At 32.2% G+C, this 6,000-nt stretch overlaps 1 protein-coding gene across 1 annotated transcript in view; it reads right to left on the reverse strand.

Annotated features, from left to right (window-relative positions):
• LOC110994978 (galanin receptor type 3) overlaps positions 1-5,703 on the reverse strand; it is a 37,075-nt gene extending 31,372 nt beyond the window's left edge. Inside the window, exon 1 of the mRNA XM_022261920.2 lies at positions 5,357-5,703. The gene's annotated coding sequence lies outside the window, so the exon portion shown is untranslated. The remainder of the gene's footprint in view (positions 1-5,356) is intronic.
• Between the last annotated feature and the right edge of the window lie 297 nt (positions 5,704-6,000).

The following is a 6,000-nucleotide window of genomic DNA, read 5'->3' on the forward strand; positions in this document are numbered from 1 at the left end:
GATGGGCATAGCAGTCAACTAGAAAACGTCTCATGCGGTTTGCCACAGGGAAGTGCCCTCAGTCCAACGCTTTTTTTAGTATACATTAACGATTTATGTTCACTTCAGCTCTCCAATGCTAAACTCTTCTCTTTCGCTGATGACACAGCTATAGTCTTTTACTCACACTCTTGGGAACAAGCCTCACGGTTAGCTCATTTAGGTCTTCGACAAATCTCTCAATGGCTTTTAGATAATCTCCTATCTCTAAATACGTCTAAGACCAAATACATATGTTTTCACATCTCGAAAACCAGCAAACCAAACCCTATCCCCCCTATTAAATTACACTCATGTCTGAACCCTTTCAACAAATGTAAGTGTCCTCTCCTGGAGCCCACGAAAACAACCAAATACCTGGGATTAATTATAGATTCAAGGCTTTGTTGGAGCCCTCAAATAAACTATCTATGTTCACGAGTTCGCAAACTTATAAATGTTTTCAAACGCCTTAGAAAACCTTCTGACCCACATATAACCAAGATAGTGTATACTGCATTATGCCAGTCGATATTATCTTACTGCATATCGGTATGGGGTGGAGCGGCATTGTCCTCGATGCTGAAAATTGAGCGCACCCAACGTGCCATTCTTAAAATATCCTTCAGTAAACCTTTCCGCCACCCAACTTCAAAATTGTACAGCGAAGCAGGGCTCCTAACTGTAAGACAACTTTATTTAATGGCAATATGCAGGCTTTTTTGGAAACAAACACCCCCTACACCAAATCTAACCAAACGCAAACCATTATATAAGCATCCTAAAAAACGCACTTTCTTCGCTCAACGCTTTTTCTCCTTCCGAGGTCCATTCATCTTTAACCACCTTATTAAAAATAAAATTATTACTAACTTTTCAAAAATCACACTTCATACTTTCACTAAAAAACTCAAAAAATATCTTATTAAGCTGTCATATACTAACACAGAAAACATTCTTATCGTAAAAAAATAGAATAGGTATAAATTTATTAAGTAAAATTAATTAATTAAGTATAATTAATTAAGTTAGATGTAAAAGGAAGAGACTGGCTGCCCACAACACAGGGAATCCTAGTGTGGGGGCCAGAGCACTCTACTTTATAGTAACAATTATTGTATTTTGTGTCTAATAAAGTTATTTCTTTCTTTCTTTCTTTCTTTTACTGAGTTGAGCAAAATATTTAGTAGTAAAATAAATAAACAAATTATGTTTAGTTGTTTTTATTCATGGGAGACTAGGCCGTTACCAGCCCCCTTAAATAGAAAAAATCCTAAAATGATTTAAATTTTCTTTTCTTTTTTCTTTTAGAACTTTAAAGTAGATATTATTCCAAAATACTGCTCTATTAAAAATATTAATATTAAGACTAATCACATTTCATAAATCAAAATAAACATAAACGTTGATGATCCGAAGGACGCGAAAATCTTTTCCAAATTAAATATTTTAAATTCATTTGGAATAGTTAAAATGATCACTGATCCTGAAAATAACCTGATAAAATTAATAGTAAAAATCAATATGTCACTATCAATAAATAAATAAAAATGGGGAAACAATAACTGGAAACAACGATTTTTGTTTGCAATTAAATTTATGGCACATTCAGGAGGAACAATTAAGCCAATCCAACGCAAAACAACTCCGAGCACTTTGTGTTGATTGAGGGCTTTCAAATAGAATCGGACAGATTGTTACTTTGAAATAGTCAAAATATTTTCATAGTTTGACCGGTAACAAAGTTACAACTAGTTAATTTCAAATTTGACTTCCGCTTCCGTTATTAGGAAAAATCAAGTAAACTATGGTAACTATAGTCATGTCTAGTCAGACAAAACATAAGCAAAAACTGCTTATATATGGTTTACAAAATGCTAAAGTTTGAATTTCGAATGGAATAGCTCAATCTGCGCTGGCTGCGGTTGTAGCAAGGTGCATCTGCTGGCTTTTGGCGGATTATTGCCGCCCCGCAACGACAACGCAATTTGTTTCAGTAATCGCCACTATTCAGCTGTGAGCTTTGTATCTGCTTAAAATATTCCAGAAATAACTTATAGAAACTGCTGCGGAAAATGTCTTCGTTTTATTCTCAGCCTCAAAATATAACAATATTGTATATTATTTTTTATATAAATAAATAAAACTAGATGTTTCAATCTCAAACACCGGGAGACTATACAGTGTTCAAGTTGACAGACTATTTCTATAAAAAAATATAATCATAATTAACGCCATCTATTGCAGCAATTTCATATTTATAATAATATGCTTGATTTTATGCAAATAATATAATAAACTGGCGTTAAGAGACCGTTTTATATCATTATGTAACATATAATGGACGATGGATTAATTTTGAATTTTTACAAGCCCTAAAATCAATAAAACTTTTATTTCATTAAAATGGTATAACCGATAGGCTCACAATTATTTATCAAGAAATTCATTAATTTAAATGAGTGTAATAAAATTAGTATAAGTTTATAATCAAATAAAGAGTTTGTACAATTGATGTATCTATAATGAATACCGCTATAATCTTTCAGTATACTATAAAGTATAAATCAATGTTAAAATTTCCTTTATTGAGTGCCAACTAGATGTGAACATTTATTGCGCAGTTACAAAGAAAATATGCAACATCAGGTGGTATTTCGGCATCGTTCTTTATTAGGTTTTTCTCACCCTTGCTTTATTGTCAAGTAAAACGAGAAAGTATCATGTAACATCTACATTTAGCTCACAATATGTACATCGTGTGTTGTCGTTTTCTGCCAACGTTCCTTACTCATAAAATATTAATGTCACAATTACTTCCGTATCTCAGTTTTATTATCTTTATATCGTCTTAATATGACCCTGCCAGTAGCCTGTATTGTGTACAAAACGTTAACAGTAATAGGATTTTCTTTTGTATAAATAATTCCTTGTATTAACATGTTAGCTTTGGGTTTAGTTATTATATCAACCGCGTGGAATGGCAAGCTACTGCTATAGCGTTTTGTAGATATGAAGGATGTGGTTTAGTATTCCATAACATGAAATACATCTTTGGATATATTTATACTTATTTACAAATTCAATATAAAATTAAAAAATCATCGTAGAACGTAAGAGAAGAACTGGCAATATACTCTCCGCCACTCTTTTTAATCGCCAAGTTTTTCCTTTTACACAACGTGTACTTACGGAGCTGCAACCATGTTCCATATGACATCTTAAGTAATAAAGAATAATAAAATAAATTAAAAACAAAGATTTTTCCTGTATGATCAGGAGGCATGGTGAAATAGAATCACGCACTTAAGTTCTCGTGGGAACAACACGCAAATACATAGTCGAAACAACTAATATCACCGCATACACGAATTCAAGTACGACTAGTCACCACAAGTAGCACCCGTTCACGAGTATGACGCATGGCCAGCCATCGGCCCCCTCGCCATACTTTAGGGAGAGAGACAACTCGTATTACATGGAAGAAATCACAAAGACTAAAACTAAAATGATAATTAAATGACATGAAACAATATATAATTTTATTCTGAGAACAGCACTTCAACTAAAACAATTGTATTTCTATTTAGGAAAGCTTAGAACAGGCTTATACGTGCTTTTTAACTCTTACTACACGACGCTCAAGACAATTCTTGTAACCAAAAATTCAAAGCTTTTATATTTCTAGCAATAGATAACGATTACATATGAATATATATTCTTTCCCGAAAACAAAGCTGACGCAATATTTCCTCAAATCAGTGCGTCACAAAAGTTGTTGAATTTTCGCGTTATCTCATTAGGGGAAAGTTCTTTCGTTATATTTAGCAACGTCAATCCGTACGATCTGTCGACCTTTTACATTTGTTATCTTAATAAAAACTTGACTGGCTTATATATTCAGGAGAACTGATATGGGTTCCAATAAAATGTCAATAAACAAAGTTTTGGACATGGGCGGCATTACGAATTCAATGACGATCCACGGTAAAAGATGAAATCTAAACAATCCATCTTATTACAGGCAATATTTATTATGAAAATATTTCTTCAGTAAGAATGGTAAAGAGAACAATCTCTGGGGACGAAATTATCTTATATATCAGTTAGTAGAAGATAAATATTTTCTTAGTGTTAGCCAACTCGTTTGTCTTATTTTATTTTATTTTATTTTATTTATTTAAGTATTCCTACAGCTAATACATTAAACAATAACCAAACAATTACATTACACACAAAAGCCAAAACGGAATACACATATAAACAGAAACATAACATAACAGTTTTACAAAGCACAGAATCGAGATGGTAAATCAAAACATATATTCAACATGAAACAACAAACAAAGCCATTATTGGTAAAAGTTACCTGAATTTTTTAAAATATTTTTTTAAGAATTTTTTAGTCACATTAAATATATCGATTTGCTGGTAATTTATGTTGTAATCTGTAGGTATGCGATACATAACCGAGTTTCGTAAATAGTTGGTCTTAGAACGAGGAATCTCGAATAATTGGATTTGCCTTGTATTGGGTGATGAAGGGGTCTTAAATAGTAAAAGCGATAACAAGTCAGGGCAGTCAATAAAACCATTGCAAATAGCATGTAAAAATATAAGGTCGCACTGTTTACGTCTTCGTGAAGTTTTTCGTAGCTCTGTTGAAGATAGAGCATTAGTTTATACAGTTTTTCTGTGTTTTCTTTAGTATGATAATTGATATTAAATGTAAGTGGATTCTAATGTTATAACGTTGTATTATGTTGTATTTTAAACCACACATGCACAAGCTACAAGTAATGAATGTTTTCGAGATACAAACTCCAAAATTAGCATGATTTTATATTAATGTAATCTAATTAATAAAATAACAATTAAATCAATCCATTTCTGTTATGTTAGAAATAATGTATAGTACTATATACATAATTGATTCGGAAAGTAAGTGAACCGTGAAATGAGTGGGAGGCAGCTTATTGCAATTAACAATGAATATCGTCTTGACACTAATGAATATATGTAATTGAGAAATAATTGAATAGCATTTGTAGCGATGAAACCTTAAGTAGGGTGCTTAAGAATTGATAATTCGCTTTAAGAAGCGTCGAAATAATTACTAATCGTTATATTTAATTAATATTTGAAAGTATATTAATAATAGTATCATATATGACTACAATTACACAAAACCTTCTTTTGTTTTTAAGAAATTTCTTGTTATATTTAGACGAAAAATGTCTGTGTTATCTGAATCAAAGTAATTTTAAGGCACATTTTTTTTTAAATTTGAATATTTTATTATAATATTTCTTTAATAATTAATACAGGTCAATCTCACCTTACAGCAACCAATAAGCTTGCTCCTTGCTTGCCAAGTTCATAATAACATCCTCAACTACACACATTTAAACACCTAAATCACTAAATTTATCATTTATTTTATGAAAACACGAAAATATCAGTAAAGGGATAAAATGTTTTAGCAAAATACGTCGGCGTTTTTTGCGCGACACTTAAGCGGTTTTTCAGCTGACGTCGTGTCACGGCGAGTGTCGGGGCTACACTGAAATCCTGAACTCCCCGTTACTGAAACATTGTACGTAAACAAACCCTTTCGTATATGTGTCGCTTAATAGCTCTTCATGAAAGTCGTTTTTCTTGCTCGCTGTTTGATTTTCGCACGTATTAAAAGGTTCAATCCGCTTGGCTGGGCTATCACGTGTGAATTGATCGAGATTATGGTTATGCAATTTCGACACGTGTGGGTTGCTTACACGATCGAAATTTACATGAAAAGCGACGTTTGCTACAACAATGGCAACAACATTGTGTAGTACACGAGTATTTATTGTGGTGTTGTTAGAGCAAAATTACAACTAGACAATAGTCATGTAACGTAGAATTAGTTAAGTAACATCGTACATATGTAACCAATAAATTGTAAAACGTCAGTTAAGCAATAAATGTGCCCTTTTGTTTTTC

This window comes from Pieris rapae, chromosome 20 (genome assembly GCF_905147795.1).
Source record: "Pieris rapae chromosome 20, ilPieRapa1.1, whole genome shotgun sequence".
In the NCBI taxonomy this organism is placed as follows: Eukaryota; Metazoa; Arthropoda; class Insecta; order Lepidoptera; family Pieridae; genus Pieris; species Pieris rapae.